Raw genomic sequence first — 24013 nt, forward strand, 5'->3', positions numbered from 1 at the left:
AATTGTGCTGTTTGTTTTGTATTGTTGAGTAATAAGAGTTCTTTGTATATTGTGAATGTAAGTATTAACTGTGTGCTTTTCAAATATTTCCTCCCATTCTATGGCTTATCTTTTGCTTCTCTAAACCATGTATTTCACACAGAAATTTTAAACCTTAGTAAGTATTTTTTGATAGTGCCTTTGTGTTGTATCTAAAAGTACATTGCAAAACACTAAGATACTTATAGATGAACAAAGAAAAAAATTATAGTATATTTCTCATCAGAAATTGTGCAAGCAAGAAGAAAGTGGAGGGAAATATTAAAAGTGTTGAAAAAAACTATTGACCTAGAATCCTATTTACAATGGGATTTTTCTTAAACACTGAAGGAGAAATACTTTTCTTGGAGAAATACTGTCTCAGAGAAATAAAAGCTGAGGTATGCTCACTAGCAGATCTTCCCTGCAATCAATGATGAAAGATGTTTCAAAGAGGAAGCAAGTTATATAAATCAGAAACTTTATTTATATTAAGAAAGGAATAATATCAGAGAAGAAACAATTGAAAGTAAAATACAGTCTATTTTGCCTATTGTTAATTGACCTAAAATGTAATGGTTTGGGACGCCTGGGTGGCTCAGTTGGTTAAGCGTCTGACTTCGGCTCAGGTCATGATCCCAGGGTCCTGGGATTGTGTCCTGCATCAGGCTCTTTGCTCAGCGGGGAGCTGTTTGTGTCGCTCCCCCTGTTTGTGCTCACTCTCTGACAAATAAATAAAATCTTAAAAAAAATAATAAAATATAATGGTTTATTTAAAGTAATAATGCGCTCGGTTATTATAGCATATAGACAAGTGAAATAAATGATAGGACTGTCATAATGGATGGGAGGAAGGAACTGGGAATGCTTTGTTATAAGTTACCTGCACTCAAGTGAAGCAGTATAGTGTTATTTGAAGGTAAATTTAGGTTACTTAAAAAAAAATATTTTAAACTTCTGAGCAACTAATAACATGTTTTAAAAGAACAAGTTATATCTAAGTAGGGGAGAAAATGGAAACATATAATGTGCTCTCAATGGGCTGAAATATGCACCACCTCCCAAATCTATATGTTGAAGTCTAAACCCCAGTAACTCAAAATGTGACTGCATTTGGAGATAGAGCCTTTAAAGAGATGACTAAGTTAAAATGACACTGTTAGGACGGGCCCTCTTCCAATCTGACTGGTGTCCTTATAAGAAGAGAGAATTTGGACTTAGAAAGAGACACCAGGGATGCATGTGCACAGAAGAAAAACCATGAGAACAGGCAAAAAGGTAGTTCTGAAAACCAAGGAAAGAGGCCTCAGAATAAACCAACGCTGCCCATATCTTGATCTTGAAACTTCTACCCTACAGAACTGTGAGAAGACAAACCCATTGTTTAAGCCACCCAGTCTGTGATATTTTATTATGGTAGCCCAAGCAAACTAGTACAATACTCACTTAAAACTAGAGGAGAGAGAGAAACAAGAAAAAAATGGTCTGTATATTCGAAATACAGACTGTCACAGTGGGTAACATATATATATATATATAATATTTAACTGTATGTTGTCTAAAAGAAATCCACTTTAATTATCAAGACTCAGAATACAAGGAAAGAGATAATGGAAGATATATCATGGTAACATTAAGCAAAAATAAGCTAGAATAAGTTGTATTAGTTTCAAACAAAGCAGACTTCAGAAAAAGGAAAATTTTCAGGGATAAAGAGGGACTTTACAAAATGATACAGACACCAATTCTCCAACAAGCATAACAATCTTAAATGTGTATGCACCTAACAACAGTGTCAAAATCTATGACATGAAACTGACAGAACTTCAAGGAGAAATATATGAATCCATTATTGTAAATGAGATTTCAACACCCTTCTTTCAGTAACTGATAGATCAAGTAGGAAGAATATCAGTAAGGATAAAGTTGACCTGAACATCAGTATCAATCACCATGACCTATTTATTCCACATTTCTTCCCAAAGTTTTGACTTCCTTTTTAAAATATACATTTTAATGTATCAGAAGACTTATGTACCCTCATTTCATTAATATATTACTTATTTGTACTTCCAGATCATTTATTAAGCTTACAAGATGATTTATAATTTCTTCTGAAATCATTCTTCACAGAGCTTCTTGTATCTTCATCTAATTTCATTTTATTGCTAAGTCTGGTATTTCTAATTTTACTATCTTTTTTACATTTTACAAGAAGATATATCTGATTAATTTAGTTTTGAAAGAATACATGGAAAATGCATTGTAGTAAAACTTGCAAGTTAGAAATTTTATAATTCTGTCTTCATTCTTAAAGTTTGATTAGCTCTACATTCTATGTTCAAAATCACTCAGCAGAAGTTGATAAACATTGTTTTATGGTCTTCTAGCATCTAGTGTTGATAGTAGCGGAGTCATATTAGCTTCCCTTTTATCTCTATTGATTTTTAAGATTTTCTCTTGATTTTTATAACATTAGGGTTTAGTTGAATACGAGTTTTTAGAAGATTCATTGCTTAGTATTTCACAGAGCTTTTTGAAGCAAAAAGCAAAGACTTTATTCAAACCATGGAATTTTTTAATTATTATTTTTTTAAATGTTCTTGTTTTATTTTTTAAAGATTTTATTTATTTACTTGACAGAAAGAGAGAGAGAGAGCACAAGCAGGGGGAGGGGCAGTGGGAGAGGGAGAAGCAGGCTCCCTGCTGAGCAGGAAGCCTGATGTGGGACTCAATCCCAGGACCCCGGGATCACGACTCGAGCAGAAGGCAGATGCTTAACCAACTGAGCCACTCAGGCACCCCATAATTATCTTTTATTATGAAATAAATTCTATTATTATTTTATCCTACTTACCATGATCTTGATTCAGTCCTCTTTGAACTCCTATTACATGTTTATTAAACCCTGTTCATCTTATCCGTACGTGTATTAAAGGATGAGAGTTTGGAATGTTTGTTTTCCTCTACAGTTGTGCAGATTTGTTTCCCTGCTAGATATCTTTTCTGCATTTGGCTACTCTAAAAAAATAGCAGAACATGTCAACCTGCAGTCTTCTCTCTAAAGAAGCTGGAAGGCAGGTTGAGGTGGGATAGACTATCATAGCTGTGGAGGTAGTTATTGAAGGGTGAAGCTGAGTATTCAGTTTTCTCTCCTCTTCCTTAACCTCCCCTTTCTCCTCTTCCATTTCCTTCTTCTTCCCATCTTTTTCTTAATATTTTCCTTGCTTTCACCATTATTTTTAGAGAACTATTAAACATATGCTCCAGTGCCCACCTCGAATCAGAGGTCCTTTAAGCAGTGCATTCTAGGCCCTTATGAAAGAATTTAAGGTATTTTGCATATCTACTTCACATTTTTGTTGAAGTTCTCTTAGGCCAATCCCTAAGAATGAACTAATGTGTTCTACTATAGTATCTATGAACAGGACTGATTATGAAAATACAAAACCAGCAACTGTGCTGTACACACTACAGAAGGTCTCATAATTTTAGTACCATGATGTGCCAACCATATCTTTTAGGGTACTCGTTGTTTTTGCCAATTATGCTTATATGTCTTGCTTTTGAGGATACTCACTAGGATTAGCCTATACGGTCTCTGTATCATACCATAAAAATCAAGGTATATTTTATCTGATGCAATTCATGAAAAAAAAAATCACATGCAATAGTATTTTTATTTTGCAGAAGTCAAGAATGAAGACTGGTCTACCAAACATCAATCCAAAATTCATGTCCTGCCAACAGAGCTCTCTATTGTCCCTTTATATTTGAGTCATTTCAATGAAGCCAAAATACATTCAAGATCACTGATGAGAAGGGTTAGTTGGTCAATCTAAATAAAATATTACAGTTTTTTTTTCTTTTTTTAAGCAACTAAATGAAGAAATCCTATGCCATTTTCCCCACGGGTCCTAATACCCTTCTTTCTAAATGGTAGAAGTGGGGTTGAATAAAATAACTAGAAGGCAAAAACAAGATCATGCATTGTGAGTCTCACCAGTTTTTAACACCATGTTTTCAAGTGTTGAGTGAAAGAATGGTTGAATGAAAAATGAATTAATAAAATCAGGAGTAAGTACACAATTATATAATCTGAGCACATGCCAGCAGTCCCAGTCTTCAGGAAGATATAGAAGTAAAAACCATTTGCTTGTATAAACAAACAACTGTCTTTAAAACATTCCAACAATGAAAGACAATTACCTCAAATTAAGGTTATGCAAGATTATGTCTGTAACCCTGTGAGAGTATAAAAGGAAATTTTATGATTATAACAGCACTTGCCTAAATGATATAAAAATAATTAATGTTCTATTTCATAATCACCCTGGGTCTGAGCAGTTGAATCCGATAATGAGACTAAACTCTGAGTTGACTGAGTATATCATACTATTACTGGACATGTCTGGAAACATTTTCCTGATCAATAAATAGTGGAATTTGTTTTAATCAAATGAACACAGACCTGTGCACCCATTTTATCCTATCTGAATAGAGTTTTCAATCCTTAGTTAGCATTACAACCTTGACTATCATATTCCTTTCTAGCACTAAAAAAAAAAAAAAAAAAATCCTGCTATTTTCTATCAATAAACTCTCAGTGAATTGCTTCACTAGAGCTGAGTTATTAAACTTTGTACTTTAACTTGTGCTTTCTTTTTATTCTTTGACATCAGAAGTGATATAAATAGAGTGCCTCTAACTTACTTGATACATGCCACATTTTTAACTTCACTGTTCCATTTGTTTTTTAAGACTTTCTATAGTAAGTCAGGTATTTGAATATTTTTAGCATTGAAAAATTTTCAAGGTTGTGACTTATGCTTGTGTCAGTTTTTACTCTATTTTTGTGTGTGTACAATGATAGCTCATCACAGTGGATTGGTGTTAAATTCCAAATAGGAGACCAAGGTTTTGACTGATTACTGGGGAATGAGTAGAATATAACATAGTTCATGATCAGCTGAAGCTAAACTAGCACCTTCTGAATATTAGTTCTGTCACTTTTTACATAAGTAGGCAAGTTATTTAAACTCTGTTTCAGTCAACAGATATAGCTATTATAAGAATTAAATAGGTTAATAGATGTTAAGCACTAATAATCATGCTGGGCACATAGTAAGCATTTAACAAAAGAGCTAGCTGTTGTTATTATCCTCTTGTATTAATGTAGCTTAATATAGTCCCCAATGCTTATCACATTGCCTATTGGATAAGATCAGCCTCTTTTCATGAACTGTTTAAGTTCAAGAGTAATGAGAAATGTAGCTAGGACATAGTACTTGGCACATCCTTAAGCATGCAGTAAATATTTGAGGAAGAAAATAATGTTAAATTAACCTGAAGAAGTGTGCAATTGTTCAGAGTTAGAATAATCTCAAAGAGATGATGGAAATGTGATGTTACTTTCTAAGACTGAGGTCCTAAAGTGCATGTCAAAGAATACTGTGTTCACAAATCCATTGCCAGCTAGTTTCTGTTACAAGGTGACTGATGGTAGTATTAGGTTGTGATATCATGGATATTATAATTTACTTAAAGCAATAACTACTTGGAGCATGGAAAAATGAACACCCAAAGGATATACCATATTATGCTTACTAGCATTATATAAGGAAATATAACTTTAGTATAACTAAAATAGAAAGTAACAAATTCACTTTCAAATTTTATAAACTCCTTAATATAAAGCAGGGCAAAGAACCAAATCAAAATAAATATAAATAATGTACTAAATATACATTATTTTGTAGTTATTTTTCGTAGATTTTGATAAGGTTAGAATCTCTATTTTAACTTCTATCTTAGAACAAAAGTAATAAAAATTCCATTGCTGAAATGAAACTACTACTGCTTGGGAAAGCTCTGTACTAAGCAAGGCACTTGAAATGCACATGATCCCACGCTTTCTTGTTTTCATAACAACTGGCCCTTCTCTATTTAAAAGTAAGCTGTCCTTTCGGAATTCCCTTTCTGTTTTGGTTCAATCACTTTTCTCATTTGTCTCCTCCTTTTCTAGGGGTGGTATATGATGATTAGATGTCTGCCCCAGCTGTTTCTAATTTAATGACTGGTTGTCTTTGGGAAATAACTTAGCAACTTTACTCTTTTCTTTAAATGGAGGCAGAATGTTTCACTATGTAATCACTCTATGTTAAACAAAGTTTCCTTATCCTACATTATGTGGATAAGACAAACACATGTTTTCACAGTTGGCTAATAAGACGGAAGAAAGCATTACAATTTAAAACTCTATGCACTGTGAATTGTGTAAGACTGTTGAATCACAAACGTGTACCTCTGAAACAAATAATACATTATATGTTAAAAAAAAGAAGAAGAAGATAACAGGAAGGGAAAAATGAAGGAGGGGAAATCGGAGGGGGAGAGGAACCATGAGAGACTATGGACTCTGAGAAACAAACTGAGGGTTCTAGAGGGGAGGGGGTGGGGGGATGGGTTAGCCTGGTGATGGGTATTAAAGAGGGCACGTATTGAATGGAGCACTGGGTGTTATACGCAAACAATGAATCATGGAACACTACATCAAAAACTAATGATGTAATGTATGGTGATTAATATAACATAATAAAAAAAAACTGTCTATTTGGTGAAAGAAGAGAATAGGTTTTACAATTCATCAAAAAAAAAAAAAAAACACATCTAATGCAAACCGAAGATTTTTCTTTCTATAAATATTTTTGAGTAGTTTTTCCTATATTGACTCTAATAAATAATACCAAATATCAAAATTTTTTAAAAGTGCTCTAATGATACATGATATTTTCTCTCTCTCTTTTTTTAGGTTTTAAAACTTAAGTGCCTGCCTTCAGCTCAGGTCATGATCCCAGGGTCCTGGGATCGAGCCCCGCATCAGGCTCCCTGCTCCGCAGGAAGCCTGCTTCTCCCTCTCCCACTTCCCCTGCTTGTGTTCCCTCTCTCGCTGTGTGTCTCTCTCTGTCAAATGAATAAATAAAATCTTTTAAAAAAATATCAATCTATTCTAGTGCCAATAAATAAAATGGAGTTGGGTTTTATTTAATGAAGGAGTTGAGGCATTCTCAATATTTATCCCTAAAATTACTGTTAGACTGTAGAACTAGTATACGTTTTGTAAGAAGATTTAAGCTCTTGATCCACTTAAATATAACATATTAATTTCAGGGTTTTGATTTTCAACCCTAAATTGAAATACTACCTTTTTATCTTCTACCTACATCTTCTGTGCTTCCTAATTTTGGCTTCCTAATTTTGCACTGCTTCTTTCCTTTTGGGCACATTACTGGTAACCATATACAAACTGTATGGATGATTCTCTTTATCCTGCACAGCTCTAGGGAATATTTAACCTGTAACTGTTCTACTAAAGGCACTATAGGGAAAGGATTAGGTGGAATTGTGTCTAGTAAGTAGGACTCACTTAAGAAATAATATCTTTCTTCTCTGTTTTTATTCCAGTCTTCAGGGAGTGTATCTTTTAAGAAGATAGATATATAGAGGTATACATAGATATAGCTTTATTTATTTATTTATTTATTATTTATTTATTTATAGTCTGCTTCTCTCTCTCTGCCCTTCCTTGTGGGTACTCCCTCTCTCTCTCAAATAAATAAATAAATAAACCTAAATAAAAAATGAATACATATATACATACATACCAAGACTCTGATGCCCAGCTTGGATTTGAATCCCCATTTCACCATTTTACGTATATACTTGAAAAAATAACTTTTCTTTTGGTTTTGTGGACTGTTTCCTTTGCTTTGCAAAAGCTTTTTATCTTGATGAAGTCCCAATAGTTCATTTTTGCCCTTGCTTCCCTTGCCTTTGGCGATGTTTCTAGGAAGAAGTTGCTGCGGCTGAGGTCGAAGAGGTTGCTGCCTGTGTTCTCCTTTAGGATTTTGATGGACTCCTGTCTCACATTGAGGTCTTTCAACCATTTGGAGTCTATTTTTGTGTGTGGTGTAAGGAAATGGTCCAGTTTCATTCTTCTGCATGTGGCTGTCCAATTTTCCCAACACCATTTGTTGAAGAGACTGTCTTTTTTCCATTGGACATTCTTTCCTGCTTTGTCAAAGATTAGTTGACCATAGAGTTGAGGGTCCATTTCTGGGCTCTCTATTCTGTTCCATTGATCTCTGTGTCTGTTTTTGTGCCAGTACCATACTGTCTTGATGATGACAGCTTTGTAGTAGAGCTGGAAGTCCGGAATTGTGATGCCGCCAGCTTTGCTTTTCTTTTTCAACATTCCTCTGGCTATGCGGGGTCTTTTCTGGTTCCATACAAATTTTAGGATTATTTGTTCCATTTCTTTGAAGAAAGTGGATGGTATTTTGATGGGGATTGCATTGAATGTGTAGATTGCTCTAGGTAGCATTGACATCTTCACAATATTTGTTCTTCCAATCCATGAGCATGGAACGTTTTTCCATTTCTTTGTGTCTTCCTCAATTTCTTTCATGAGTATTTTATAGTTTTCTGAGTACAGATCCTTTGCGTCTTTGGTTAGATTTATTCCTAGGTATCTTATGGTTTTGGGTGCAATTGTAAATGGGATCGACTCCTTAATTTCTCTTTCTTCTGACTTGTTGTTGGTGTATAGGAATGCCACTGACTTCTGTGCATTGATTTTATATCCTGCCACTTTACTGAATTCCTGTATGAGTTCTAGCAGTTTTGGGGTGGAGTCTTTGGGATTTTCCACATAAAGTATCATATCATCTGCAAAGAGTGAGAGTTTGACTTCTTCTTTGCCAATTTGGATGCCTTTGATTTCTTTTTGTTGCTTGATTGCAAAAGAACCAAAAGACAACTGACAGAATGGGAGAAGATATTTGCAAATGACATATCAGATAAAGGGCTAGTATCCAAAATCTATAAAGAACTCATCAAACTCAACACCAAAAGAACAAAGAATCCAATCAAGAAATGGGCAGAAGACATGAACAGACATTTTTCCAAAGAAGACATCCAAACGGCCAACAGACACATGAAAAAGTGTTCAATATCGCTCGGCATCAGGGAAATCCAAATCAAAACCTCAATGAGATACCACCTCACGCCAGTCAGAATGGCTAAAATTAACAAGTCAGGAAATGACAGATGTTGGCGGGGATGCGGAGAAAGGGGAACCCTCCTACACTGTTGGTGGGAATGCAAGCTGGTGCAGCCACTCTGGAAAACAGTATGGAGGTTCCTCAAAAAGTTGAAAATAGAGCTACCATATGATCCAGCAATTGCACTCCTGGGTATTTACCCCAAAGATACAAAAGTAGGGACCCGAAAGGGTACGTGCACCCCGATGTTTATAGCAGCAATGTCCACAATAGCCAAACTGTGGAAAGAGCCAAGATGTCCATCAACAGATGAATGGATAAAGAAGATGTGGTATATATATACAATGGAATATTATGCAGCCATCAAAAGGAATGAGATCTTGCCATTTGAAACGACGTGGATGGAACTGGAGGGTATTATGCTGAGCGAAATAAGTCAAACAGAGAAAGACATGTATCATATGACCTCACTGATATGAGGAATTCTTAATCTCAGGAAACAAACTGAGGGTTGCTGGAGTGGGGGGTGGGGTGGGAGGGATAGGGTCACTGGGTGTTGGACACTGGGGAGGGTATGTGTTCTGGTAAGCGCTGTGAATTGTGCAAGACTGTTGAATCTCAGATCTGTACCTCTGAAACAAATAATGCAATATATGTTAAGAAAGAAAAAAAGAAGAAGAAGAATGTAGCAGGAGGGGAAGAATGAAGGGGGGGGAATCGGAGGGGGAGAAGAACCATGAGAGACGATGGACTCTGAAAAACAAACTGAGGGTTCTAGAGGGGAGGGGGGTGGGAGGATGGGTTAGCCTGGTGATGGGTATTGAGGAGGGCACGTTCTGCATGGAGCACTGGGTGTTATGCACAAACAATGAATCATGGAACACTATATCTAAAACTAATGATGTAATGTATGGGGATTAACATAACAATAAAAAATTTAAATAAAACAAAAAACAAAAAACAAAAAAAAAAGAAAAAATAACTTTTCTTTTTGTACTTTTGTGCTTACCTTTTATACTTTAGTTTTCTGATACATAAAATTGAATAGCCACTCAAATGTACAATGTCTTCTAGGGTTGAAATGAAGTCAGTGAGATAATTCAAGTAAATGTCTTACCAAAACTATTGTCCAAAAGTAAATCTCATGATCAATAATTATTATTGCTAATGCTTTATCGTTATTAAAATTAGCTAACCTCAGAGGATTTAGAGTCTAATTGGGGAAAGAGGAGTTCACTGGCAATTTTAAGAGAATAGGAAGGCTCCTCTGAGAACAATAAAAGAACAAAAGATAAATATACAGTGTATTCTCATTATCCTTCTCTGAATCCTCACAGTTATGAGGTTAAGGATAAACAAAATTCACTATAGCATGAAAATAATCACTAAGGAACTGATAGTTTATGAGATTATTCTCTAGAAAATACCTCCCTCTTTCCCTTGCCAGCCACTTAACGTTACTGAGTATCCCTGCTCCTCTTCTCAAATTCTTTATCAATAACTCTGTTCACTTATTATAGTGTTCTGTAAACATTGTCAAAGCAATGCAAATGCAATGCAAATTAATTAGAAAGTGAATGTGCATATCCTGCAAGAATTACATTTTCATTATGTCAATAAAATTATGTTTGTGGACTATTTCAATCACATACAAAGCCACTGCCAAATGAAGATCTTAAAAAATTGAGCAGTTAACAAAAAAAGGAAATATTGATAAAAGTTATATGTTAGTTATTTTTTTTAAAGAATGTTTTAGAAATCTGGATTTAATGTAGCTCTTTGGAGAAACTGATGAAAACTTCCTATATTTTATAAAAAAGACATTATTATCCTTTTGTAAAACTGAAATTTTGACAAAGGATATATTTCACACTATTAGAAATGTTAGAAAAAAACCTATGCAAAAAAGTAGCACTTCTAAAATGTATTTAAGAATCAGAATACAGTTGCCCTATGTGCTAACTCTTGCTAAAATAAACATGTAGTAACCTGAGTTTTTAGTTCTTAGTTTCATTGTCACCATCCCACTCCACTACTGTCATTGACACTGTTCCTTATGAAAATTTGATTCCAGTTTTAAATGGAATTACTTCAAGTGTCTTTTTCCTATACCAAACATCCTTTGATAATGAGAAGCTCCTGCATGTACCTGTTTCAGATACTCTGGTAGGCACAGGATCACTTAAGAAGAAAGTTAACTCAGATTTGGAAGGACATTTACAGCTTCCCAGGGAATATTTGTGTGCTATGCTAAGGAGCTTAATATTTAGGAGGCCACGAAGATGAATAAGCATGGGCACTGCATAATCAGATTTAGGTCATAGAAAGAGCACTTACACGAGACCCTGTCTGTGGCTGCTTCTGAGCTCATCTCTAGTCGTTGTTTCAGTAAACAGATTTGATTGTGTGTAATGGACAATACCTTGCCTCAGTATCACTATATCACTTGCTGTCTATCTTAGGGTCTCTCTGAAGCCTTTGGATACCTGAGAAACCACTCAGCACTTATGCGTGCATACACCTGGAAATTCTAGAGTGTAAATACTCCTTGGAGTAACACTTGGTCCGAGGTAAAAGCCAGTGGATACATATTCCTCTTTCTATCTTCCCAGCAGATAATTCTGAGGCCCTCAGGACCAGCTAGATAACTCGCCTGTGCCTTTGTTTCCCCCCTTCCCTTTTCATTCTTTTCACTTCAGATCATGTTACCAAATCAGTTCCCTATATCTGAGATCCTATACCTGAAGGGGGCACATGGAGAGGGATAGGTCTTAAAGAATTCTAATAGAAGAGAGAAGAAAAGGTATATGGTGATTTTCATAATCCAAGAAAATATGATAAAAGCCTAACAAAGGCTATAGAGCAGTTATGGAGAGATGGAGTGAATTTAAGAGATATTAAGGAGATAGAGTCTGTTCAACTTTTAACTTATTAGATCTAAGGAGCAAGGAGAAGTATGGAGTCTAAGTGGTCTTGAAGAACATGGAGATGCTGGGGTATGTTATGAAAAATAGGGAAGGGCACTCTGAGGAAAAGATGATGAATTAAATCTGAACACATTAATTTTGTGGTCACTGTGTGTTATCTATGTAAAAACATCTAGACAGCAGTTGGAAAGGAAGGTTTGTAACTCAATTAATTTCTGGATTAGAGATTTATTTAGGACACCCACTCATGCAGAGAGGTCATCCACAAAATATACAGACTAAGGTGAGCACAGAGTTGAGGATTGAAAGCTGGGGGATAAAATCAGGGAGAGAAAAAGAGGAGCTGAGCAAGAGCATGGGATGATATTACAAGGAGTTAGATTCTTCATCAATCCAATTAAACCAAGTATCATTTTTAAAAAGTACAGAAAAATGAAAGAATTTATAAATCTAAGGCAAAATTATTTAGAATATGAGTCAAGAAAACTAAGAAATCTGGATTCAAATCATCGATGATTTGAATAAATCCAACTGCCAAAATATATTTTGGTTTTTGTGAGCAAATCATATTTGAGCAGATAAAATATACTGCTACAATAAAGTTTTTCAGGAACAGTGGTGGTGAAATACTTTATTTGATGATACAGTCATTGATATGGGCTTATTATATAGTTATGGAATTTTTTTGGTGGTTTTGGAAGAGCTTGATGAGAATAAAGGTGAAGTATGTAGTTATGACCATGAGAAAGCCAGATAAGAAGGATTATAATTATAATCGCCAGTTCAACCAACCTTCATCAGTGACATGTTTGATATCCATTTGTAGTGTACAAGAACAAGTATTTTAATTAATCTTGAAGCATACAATGGAAAAACCAATCCTTGCTATTATACAACAGTTGTTCTGCAAGAAAATTATCATTACAAAAGGAGTTTTTATAATTGGACTATATAATTTCATTTTAATCTTTATAACTGCTTAGACATAATTTTTAAAGTATAAATACTTCATTGTTTTATAATTCCAAACTTATCATGCATACTTATTGAATGTTTTGATAGCACCAATTTGGGAAAATATTACTGAGGTACAGAGAGAAGAGCAAAATAAGTAAAGGTTTTGATCATGATATATTTCTTTTTTTGAATAATTTGTTTTTGTCCAATATCAAAAATGTGTCAAAGCTTTTATGGTAATGCTGCTTCTTTTTAATGTGGTATTTGATATTAGTGCTAACAGACTAATTGCTAAAATCCATTTTGTTGCTTTATATCTTTAAGTTTCATAGTTTGGGTTATAGCCAGGAACATATTTATCATCTGCAAAAATAAATCTTTTTTTTTTAATTCAGAGTTTTCAATATTTAAATGACCACCAGGCCATGTCTCTACTTTGGAAAAATGTGGAGGTAAACACTAAAATTTGTGTGATTTCTATGTTTTATTAAGAGATGCTAATTATTTAAAATAAGTTTGGGCCCCCCAGGTGGCTCAGTCAGTTAAGTGGTGGGCTCTTGATTTCAACTCAGGTCATGATCTCAGGGTCCTGGGATTGAGCCCCATGTTAGGCTCCACTCTTAGCGGGGAGTCAGCTTCAGGATTCTCTCTCTCCCTCTGCCCCTCCCCCTGCTCACACTCTCTCTCTCTAAAATAAATAAATAAATCGTTAAAAACATACAGCTCGACTGTTACCTGTAGCATGTTGTAACAAGTTCCAGATTTATTCTATATACTCAATACTCAACTTCATCAATAATATCTAAAATACTGCTATTTAGCATTTTATATTTTATGAGTTAAAATCATTGATTTATATTTAATATGAACTGTCAATAATCTCATAAAATAAAATGTGAATCAGTTTTGTAAATTAGATAGGAAATGAATCTCACCCATCTCTATGTCTCTGGTAACCAGCACAGTGCTTTGAGCATAGCAAATGTCTTGGAATTTGTTAATGAATATATGAAGAAAACTCTGAATTAAGAGAAATCAGACTATGTAATAGTACTAAGCATCAACACTAAATATTCAAACCATGCCATAGAACCTGTTATGAACATATTTTACAAACATGGTTGATACCAACTTTAACTTTACCCTTTATCATACAAGGTCAACAGTGGAATATTTAATAAAGCACTACAATAGGCCTTTAGTTCCTTTTTGTGTTCTGAATTTTCATCCAAGTGATTTGCTCTAGGATGTTCATGATGACTGTGCCTTTCAGTGTCTCACTAAGGATACTCTTCATGGAGAGTACCCCATTCTCTGGGTTGTCTTCTGACTCTGTAGTAAAAACTGCCTTAGTTTATGTTGATTTTACTTAGGGATTTGAATTTTTTCAATAAAGTTAATCTAATAAACTAATCTATGCTAAAGGTAAATGTAATTTTCTCTAGCCAGGAAGAGATGTTTTAACAGGTGCCTTCAAGAGTCAATAACTTAATCCAAAAAGTGTTTTTGATGGTGCTAATTTTCAGGATTCATATTATAATAATGGGGGAATGCCCTGAAAATGAAAAACCTAAGTAATATATGATGGTTATTTTTAAATATTTAAAAGAATCTTTGATAGTAGAAAACATATTTGTTTTGAATTGCTATAAAGATGTAATTATTGGGTATATTTGCATGGAAAAAGTATCTTCAAGAGACTGTTTTCCATTAGAGCTTTGCATAAATGGTGTTGTTGCCTTATATGAAGTCTATTTCTTTAATGTTACTTTGTTTCTCTAGATCTCATTCAGGGTCTTCTCTTATACTAGAAATTCTCTAAGGTAGATGACTTGCATTCTAAATTATTAAACTAACTATATTTTAGTGCAGGATTCCTTGTTTTGTTTTTCAGGTGTATATACTGAATTTTCTATCATTTATAAATCTTACTGAATGTTCTGAAGAATTCTCAAACTTAACATATCTTAAACTGAATTACCTTTCTTTTCACTTCCATTTCTTAAAAAAAGAAAAAAAAAATTACTCTAATGAATGACACTTGTCTACCTTATTGCCCAAACCAACATTCTAGAATAGGTTTTCAGTATAATAGAGATTTAAAAAGGCTGGTGTTTGAAGTTAGATTATCCAAATTTGAAGATTTACTGTTTGGGGATTGGACAAGTTAGTTCAGCACTCTGAGTATTTCTCCTCATATACAAATTTAACATATAATTATAGTGCTCTTACAGCTATTTTAAGGATTAGAGGAGACAATCCATATAAAGTACTTAACATATATCCTTTCTTATAGAGCACTTAACACATATCATTTACATCATTTCTTATATGTATTCTTTTAGTCATCTCATCTAATCAGTTATAATTTATAGACTTGCTTTTTAAATGATGATTCTTTCACTGTACTTTCCTCTGCCTTAGGTTTTCCAACACTCACAAATTTTAATACAGAAGCTTCCTTTCTCCACAGAGTTTTCCTCTTCCATATACTTCAAAAACTATGACCAGCGGCGCCTGAGTGGCTCAGTCGGTTAAGCATCTGCCTTGGGCTCAAGTCATGATCCCAGGGTCCTGGGATCGAGCCCTGCATTGTGCTCCCTGCTCAGCGGGGAGCCTGCTTATCCCTCTCCCTCTGCCTTGCCGCTCTGCCTGCTTGTGCTCTATATCTCTGTCAAAAACTATGACCAGATTATCTTTCCAGAATATACATCGATTATCATTCCCTTATTAGAATTGCATCAGTGATGACCTTCCATCTTGAGATTAAATTCTAAACCCCTTAGGAAGGCATCAAATTTTTAATTCTACTCATCTTCTGTTGGTCCTCCCACATATATTTTGTAACTCATTATACCAAACCACTCGTACTCATTTGAATGCACCAGATTTTTTCACATCTCTGTAGTTTGCACATACTGTTCCCTTTTTATTATATTGTCTTTGCCTTATTTCTTCTAAAAACAACAACAGTAACAACAAAAATCGATAACCTTCCAAAAATTGTTCTCTTGTCTCCAAGCTGGATGAGGTTCCTTTTCTCTATGTCCCCATAGCTTTGTGTGAAAATATCTTATGTTGTTTATAATGTCCTGGTGTTGTTATGTATAATGTGTTATTATGTGTTATTATAATGTGTTGTTATTTGTTAGTTCAGATTGATAAGGATGTAAGGGCAGAGATTGGACATTCTGAGTGTCCATCATAGTGCCTGGCACTTACTAAGGGTGCAATAACTGTTTGCATTTATTCTCTACAATTATTCAGCCCAGCATTACTGAGTTTTAAAGAAAAGCACTGCTGGATGTTAGATCCAGATCCACAAAACTGTTATTGTTTTAATCTCTTGTGCCCCTTAAAGTTAAAATTTTAATACACTGGTGATACTATAAAAAAAAAAAAAACTATGACAATGACACAGGAGATCAATCTTCTCACCACATGTGCATATCACAGACTTTCTGCTGACCCCCCAAAAATGTGCTAGATAGATTGATCCTGTTATCAACATCTCCATCACCACTTCCTTTAACAGTACACTTCAGAAGCTACAGATATTTTCATAGTTTTACACCTCTTTTTAGATTTTCACAGTTGAGACTGCTACGTGTCTGTAATATTCTTCAGCTCTATATTTTTTGCCCAAAGTGTGATAAAATGTCTATATAGTGACCCATAATTTGTTGAATTGTTCTTGTGAATAGGTACAGAAAATCATAAGCAGAAAAAGCCATGTATTTATTCTCTCATTTCCAAATCAAGAAATTTGAAACATAACTCTGTAAATCTATTTTACTGGCATATATATCCAACAGAGAAATTTAAACTGTAAATCTGATTGTGAAGCTGAGGAAGACAAAGTTGCTAACTCAAAGAACATATTTATTCCTCAGGATTTTCTTGGAAAAAAATTAAGATTATAATCTTATGAATAAAAAAAATAATAGCTAGTGTAGTCTCTGCATTTATTTAAAAGATAAAATTTAAGTAACTCATCTGACTAAATTAAATTTTAAAAATTTATTAAAAAATACTTTTAACTATATAACATTTCTTTATACAGTTGGAATCAGTAAGGCTTTGGTTACTTTCAAAATTATAATTCTGGGACTTTATTTTTATTCTATCAGAAAAAAATGACTATTCCAGCTTTTCCTTTTTCAAATAATTTCTACTCCTTGGGTTACAAAACTAAGAGCCGAGAGAAGGCAATTCAGTACTTATGTGTCAAATTTTTGAACATTTTTTTTAAATTTATGGCAATGTCTGAATATTTTTTATAAAAGCTGAAAATATTTTCAATGTGAATATAATAACAAAAAGAATAGAAATGTTCTACAATAATGGATAGACAGGATTTTTAACAATAAATGTCTATGTTAGTAAAGAATATAAAAACTAGGCCAAAAACAAAATGGAGTGAAAATAATATAAGGAAAAAAATCTGTGTGTTAAGATGTAGTTTGATCTGCTTACATATTTGTAAATTAATTTTAATCTTATAACCCCCTATGTTTAGACAATAGAATATATTAGTAATGAGCTATTTATATAATCATAACAATTAATTCTAGCCATACTTTTCCTGATGAAAACACATTGCATGAAAATATGGACCTTGGAAAACCTAAAGTATAATCCCCTTTATGTATCTTATAATTTATTTCATAATTCAAATGAACCATTTCTGCCTTCAAAATAAAATGGTAGCTCAGCCCAGTTTATTCATCCATTCAACAAATATGGGCTGTTGTACCTATCATGTGTTCAGTATATTAGAAAAGTCCTAAGAATAAAAAATTAGACATGGGTTCTGCTCTCACAGACCTTAGAGTTCAGTGAAATAAACAGAGTAATATTTTAGAAATTACTAGTGTAAACAGCATTCATGTAAAATTGCAACTTTTATAAAAATTCTAAAGAGCAGGTTTGATATAGTACTGTGAGATCCAGGGCAATGGACTTGGAGAAATTAGTGTCTTCCTTCAGGAAGGTTAGAAGCTTAATTGATATTTGAAGGATGATTAGGAAGAGCAACAAGTCATAGTGACAACTTCTACAAAAGCACCATGAAAGAAAAGGAAACCAGTATGGAGAAAAATATCCATAGTGAGAATTATTTAGCAAATATTTTTTTTATTAAATACAAATTAGAAAATGTAATTAGAAGGGTAAAAAAAATCTACAAAATGTAGAAATCAAAATCAACTATATAACATATAGAGATTTTAATTTTAATTAGAATTTTTTAAAAGTATGAACCCCAAATAGCTAAAGCAATCTTAAGAATTAAGAGCAAAGCTGGAGGCATCACACTCCCTGATTTCAAACTATATTAAAAGCTATAGCTATTGAAACAATGTTATTGACATAAAAACAGACATAGATCAATGGAACAGAAGAGATAGCCCAGAAATAAGCCACAAAAATGTGGTCAATTAATTTATGACAAAGGAGTCAAGAATACACAGTGGGGGATAGAACAGTCACTTCAATAAATGGTATTGGGAAAACTGGACAACTACAAGCAAAAGAACAAGGTGTGACCACTACCTTATACCATACATAAAAATTAGCTCAAAAGGGACTAAGGACTTAAACCTAAGATCTAAAGCAAAACCTGTGGAAGAAAATGTATGTAGTAAGCTACTTGACACAGGTCTTAGCAATGATTTTTTTTAATCTAACACCAAAAGCAAAAACAACATAAGCAAAGATAAACAGGTGGGAATACATTATGTCTACAAACTTCTGCCCAGCAAATGAAACCATCAACAAAGTGAAAAGACATCCTACTGAATGGGAGAAAATATTTGCAAATTATATATCTGATAAGGGGGACATATCCCATATGTATAAAGTTCATACATCTTAATAGTGAAAAACAATTGGATTAAAAAATGGGCATATGATCTGAATAAACCTTTATCCAAAGAAGACATACAGATAGCCAACTGACACGTGCAAAGATGAATCATTAATCATCAGGGACATGCAAATCAAAACCACAATGAAGTATTACCTCACATCTATCAAAATGGCTAGATCAAAAAGACAAGAAATAACAAGTTTAAGTGAGAATGAGGAGAAAAAGGAACTTTCATGCATACTTGGTGGGAATGTAAATTGGTGCAACCACTGTGGAAAACAGTATGGAGTTTCCTCAAAAAGTTAAAAATAGAAATATCATATAATTCAGTAATTCCAAACTGGTATTTGTCCATTACTTACAAATAACCAAGATATGGAAGCACCTGTAATATCCATGGATACATGAATGAATAAAGAAGATGTGCTATATATTACAATGGGATATTACTCAGCCATAAAAATGAATGAGATTTTGCCATTTGCAACAACATGGATGGAGCTAGAGGGTATTATACCAAATGAGGTAAGTCAGACAGAGAAAACAAATACCATATGATTTCACTTATAAATAGAATCTAAAAATCAACCAAACGAACAAATCAAACAGACTCTTAAGTACAGAAAACAAACTGGTAGTTATCAGAGGGTTATCAGGGGGATGAGCAAAATAGATAAAGGGGACTGAGAGGTACAAAATTCCAGTTATAAAATAAGTCACAGAGATGAAAAGTTTAGTGTAGGTGATACAGTCAATAATACCATAATGGCATTGTATGGTGACTGATGGTGACTACACTTATCATGGTAAGCATTGAGTAATGTATACAATTATTGAATCAATAACCTGAAACTAATATACCATTGTATGTCAATCTTACTTCAACAACAAAAAATATAGACTAGATTTTGATAGCATTTTGACAGAGGCACTGGGAATGCTCATGTTCTCCTTGCTAATGGTGTCTCTTCTGTGTGTGTGTTTGAGAGAGAGACAGACACAGAGAGACAGAGACAGAGAGACAGAGGAGAGAGAAACAGAGGGAGTTGGAATGAGGAAAATAATAGAAAATGTGAAACAAAGTACAAAAAAATTAAAAAGTGTGAGTGTTATATATTTCTCATAGAGGGGAATTTTTTTTTTTAGTTTTAAATTCAATTTAATGAGAGTACATTGTTCTTTTCCCACTTTTCAATATATTTTCCTTGAACAGTAGTTGCATGTTTTCCTTTTGGTGAAAGTATAGACATAGCATATTGTATCAGGTGACCATATTAAATATTTAGTTTTCTTCCCAATGATTCCTTTTTCTAAGATCTTATACTACAAATAAGCATTAATAATTGTCCTCTTAAAACTAAAGTTAAAATCTTTCTCCACATCTATCTTCCATTCTTCAAAATAGTATTTGATTCTTTTATTATCTGCTAATGTTCTTCATAAATAAGAGACATTTGTCTAGAAGGGAATTCATAGAGATTGTGGTTTCCTGCCAAGGTTCAGCGTTCTAGAGGGGAGGGGAGTAGGGGGATGGGTTAGCCTAGTGATGGGTATTAAAGAGGGCACGTTCTGCATGGAGCACTGGGTGTTATATGCAAACAATGAATCATGGAACACTACATCAAAACTAATGATGTAGTGTATGGTGATTAACATAACACAATAAAATAAAATTTAAAAAAAATAAAAAAATAAAGAACAGGGATTGTGAGACAACTAGGATTTCTGAAAAAAAAAAAGAAAATGGAAGTTTTTAGTTAATCTAATCAATCAGGCTATATAGCTGAGTTAAGAGATTATATTTCTCTTATTTCAGAAAGCAATTATTACTATGTGAAATATAAAGATTTTAATTAATTACAGAAAATACCCATTTTATTATTTTTTTCTATTTTTAAAATTTAAATTCAATTAGCCAACATATTAGTTTTTGGTGTAGTGTTCAATGATTCATTAGTTGCATATAGGCTCAGGCTGCCATAACAGAATACTATAGACTGGGGGGCTTAAGCAACAGAAATTTATTTCTCACCGTTCTGGAGGAGAGAAGTCTGAGACATCGGGGTGCCATCACGATTGGGTTTTGGTGAGCACCCTCTTCCTGCGTTGTTCTCACATGGCAAAGAGAAAGAAAATAAGCTCTCTGGTGTCTCTTTTTAAAAGGGCACTATTCTCATCATGAGGTTGGACCCTCATGAACTCATCTAAATCCCAAAGGCCACCTCTCCATCACATTGGGATAGGGCTTCAACACATAAATTTTAAAGGGACACAATTCAGTCCTTAGCACCTGTATTTTTTTTAAATTTATTCAACAAATGTTTATCTAGTACCTATGCACTGGGTGCTCTTTTATGCTTAAACTCACTCTTTTCTCAGAAATCTTCCTACTTTCTAAGCACACAGGCTCTTGTTATACTTGACTAAATTTCAGCAAAGCACAGATTGAGTAAAAAGAAACTTCATATTTACTCCTCACATTAAAAAAAAAAAAAAACCTCATGATATGTATGGTTGTATACTATGAACATTGCATTATATTAGAAACTTTAAAATCTGGACATATTTGTATTAATATAAATATGACTAAAAACCAGCAACTTGAATATATTCAACTCAACTCTGAAGTTGCTGAACTCGTATATGAATATAATAGCATGTGAACTATGTCAGGAATTAAAATGTAAATATTCTTGTTTGTACTGAAGAATGATAAGTATATCTAATAGAATAAAAAGTTATTCTTTGAGTACAACAAAATATCTGTAAACATGCTATGGTCTATAATTTATTTTATCATTACTTTTACTTGCCAGAAATGGACCTACAAGTTAGAGTTCAGAATTTAATTAGAAATTCTTTTTGATTTCTTGGAATTAAAAATGTTTATTTGATACATGAATGGATTATTTCACTATAATTAATGATAATTATAAAGACTGCAGGAAAAGCTGAACTGTATTTTTCTCTTGATTGTTCTTATAGTGTAATAAGCATTAAAATTTTAGCATAGTAGTTACAAGAACAGAATTGAGACAATTTGGGTTTAAATTCTCTCTAAAATTTATAAGATGACCGTTGGAATATTACATGTCTCTTTGTTCATTTTCTTCATCTTTAAAATTAAAATTATAAAATGTAATACTTATTATACTCTGTATTTGTTCCTATTGCTGCTCAAGAAATTGCCACTAATTTGATGGCTTGAACACAAATTTATCTTAAGATTCCAAAGATCAGAAACCTGAAATGAACCTCACTCAACAGAATCAAGCTGTCAGCAGGGCTGTTTCTTTCTGAAAGCTCTAGGAAGTAATCCCTTTCCATAACCATTCCTAGTTTCTAGGGGCTCCTAGCCTGTGGTCTCATTCTATCTTTTCAGCCAGAAATGCCAGGTTGAGTCCTGGCAAATTTGCTTCCCATCACATGGTTCCCATTTCCTCCATCTTACATGTTTAAAGAACACTTGTGGGTTACACTGGCTTCACCTGGGTAATCTAGTGTAATCTACTTATCCTCTGATTAGCATCCTTCATTTTATCTGCAACCTTAATTGCCCCTGGTCATAGAACATAAAATATTTACAATTTTCAGGAAGATTAGGATGTGCACATTTGAGTGGGGAGGGCATGTTATTCTGCCAACCACATATACATTCTACACGCCAGGAGCTATTCTACATCCTTCTATGAATTAAAACTCATAAATTAAAGCTGTGGATTATGTACTTCATCTTCACAGGAACCTATATGTATGGTATTATTATCTCCACTTTACAGATCATTCAACTGAACATAATAGTAATAAGCATCTCGGAATATCACATTTAAATATAGGGATGGTATCAGGATTAAATGATATATACAAAATTCTTAATTAGGCTTTAGCACACAGTACATTTTAATTACTATATAATATTACCTTAATCTGTGTCATTATTCTATGTTCCTTAGAGCACTCTTCTTAAATAGGAATACTCTGCAGAAATAAACCATTGTGGCTTCTATTTAAATATAACAGATTAAATCACATGTTTACAACCTCTCCCTTCTGAAAGCACTCTGAAAGTAAAATGGATAAAAAGAACAAAAGCATATAAAATATACAAGAATAAAGAAAATAGATAAAGCATGACAGCAATGCTTTTACAATTGGAAATCAAATAAGTCATAAGTGACTTAGAAAAGCAAAGAAAATTAAACCATAAGCCAGCAATTGGGGAATTTGATGTGTAAGATTAATCACATCACAGAATCCTAAAAAGACTAAGAAATTGGAAGCACTGGATTCTTGACAAAGTATAGCTGCCTTTAACACATATTGGTATAAAAAAGGTAGGATTATTGGTTTAAAAGTGTAGAGGACATAATCTAAACCCTAGAACATCCCTTACCCAGCCAGTTTACTCCCTGGAAATACTGAGGCAGAAAGAATTTGGACACTAGGACACAATCATGTGGGAATCCCACCCAGTCAGGTCCTTTTCTTAGCTGTGCTCTCATCCCACAGAGGCAGTAATAGCTTATTCCTATGCCCCTCTCTGGAGAATTTCCTTTGTCTCACCCAGAGATGCCTGGGAGTTATATTACCTCCACCCCAAAGAAGGAATGCAAGGTATTACTGATAGAAAGGTACAGAATCATCCTATGGTGAGGTTTATGTTCCAGATCACCGCCATTTCTCTCCTATGGATCAGGTCTAGGCTATAATTTATCTCTGACCATAGTCATTTTGCTTCCTTATTCAACCTCCCTCACTTTATTTTATGTTTGTGCTGACGATAACCTCCCCCACTAAGTCATAAGCATCTATATTCCTGTATTAGGCTGTGCTGTATTGGCACCTAACCTGATTACGGGGCACTCTACTCAATATCTGAACATGGAATAAAATTCCACAAACTGCAAATTAAGAACTGAGGCCCATCCTCTCACTTAGCTCTAAGAATGTTGAGTTGTTAAACTTCAACACACAATTTAGGGGATTGGAAAATTTCTTTCTAGGGAAACATTAATTCAAGAGAAAAGAGCTATAGATATTGAGAGTTGAAGTTATCTAAATAAAAGGGCAAAACTAGATCACCTTAGAGAAAAGTCTACTAGTTAAACATACTGCTCCCCCATACACAGAGCGCAGATTTCAATTAAATTTTTATTACTTCTCTCCTATTTAGTCATCAT

Source organism: Phoca vitulina, unplaced genomic scaffold (genome assembly GCF_004348235.1).
Source record: "Phoca vitulina isolate PV1807 unplaced genomic scaffold, GSC_HSeal_1.0 scaffold3, whole genome shotgun sequence".
NCBI lineage: Eukaryota > Metazoa > Chordata > Mammalia > Carnivora > Phocidae > Phoca > Phoca vitulina.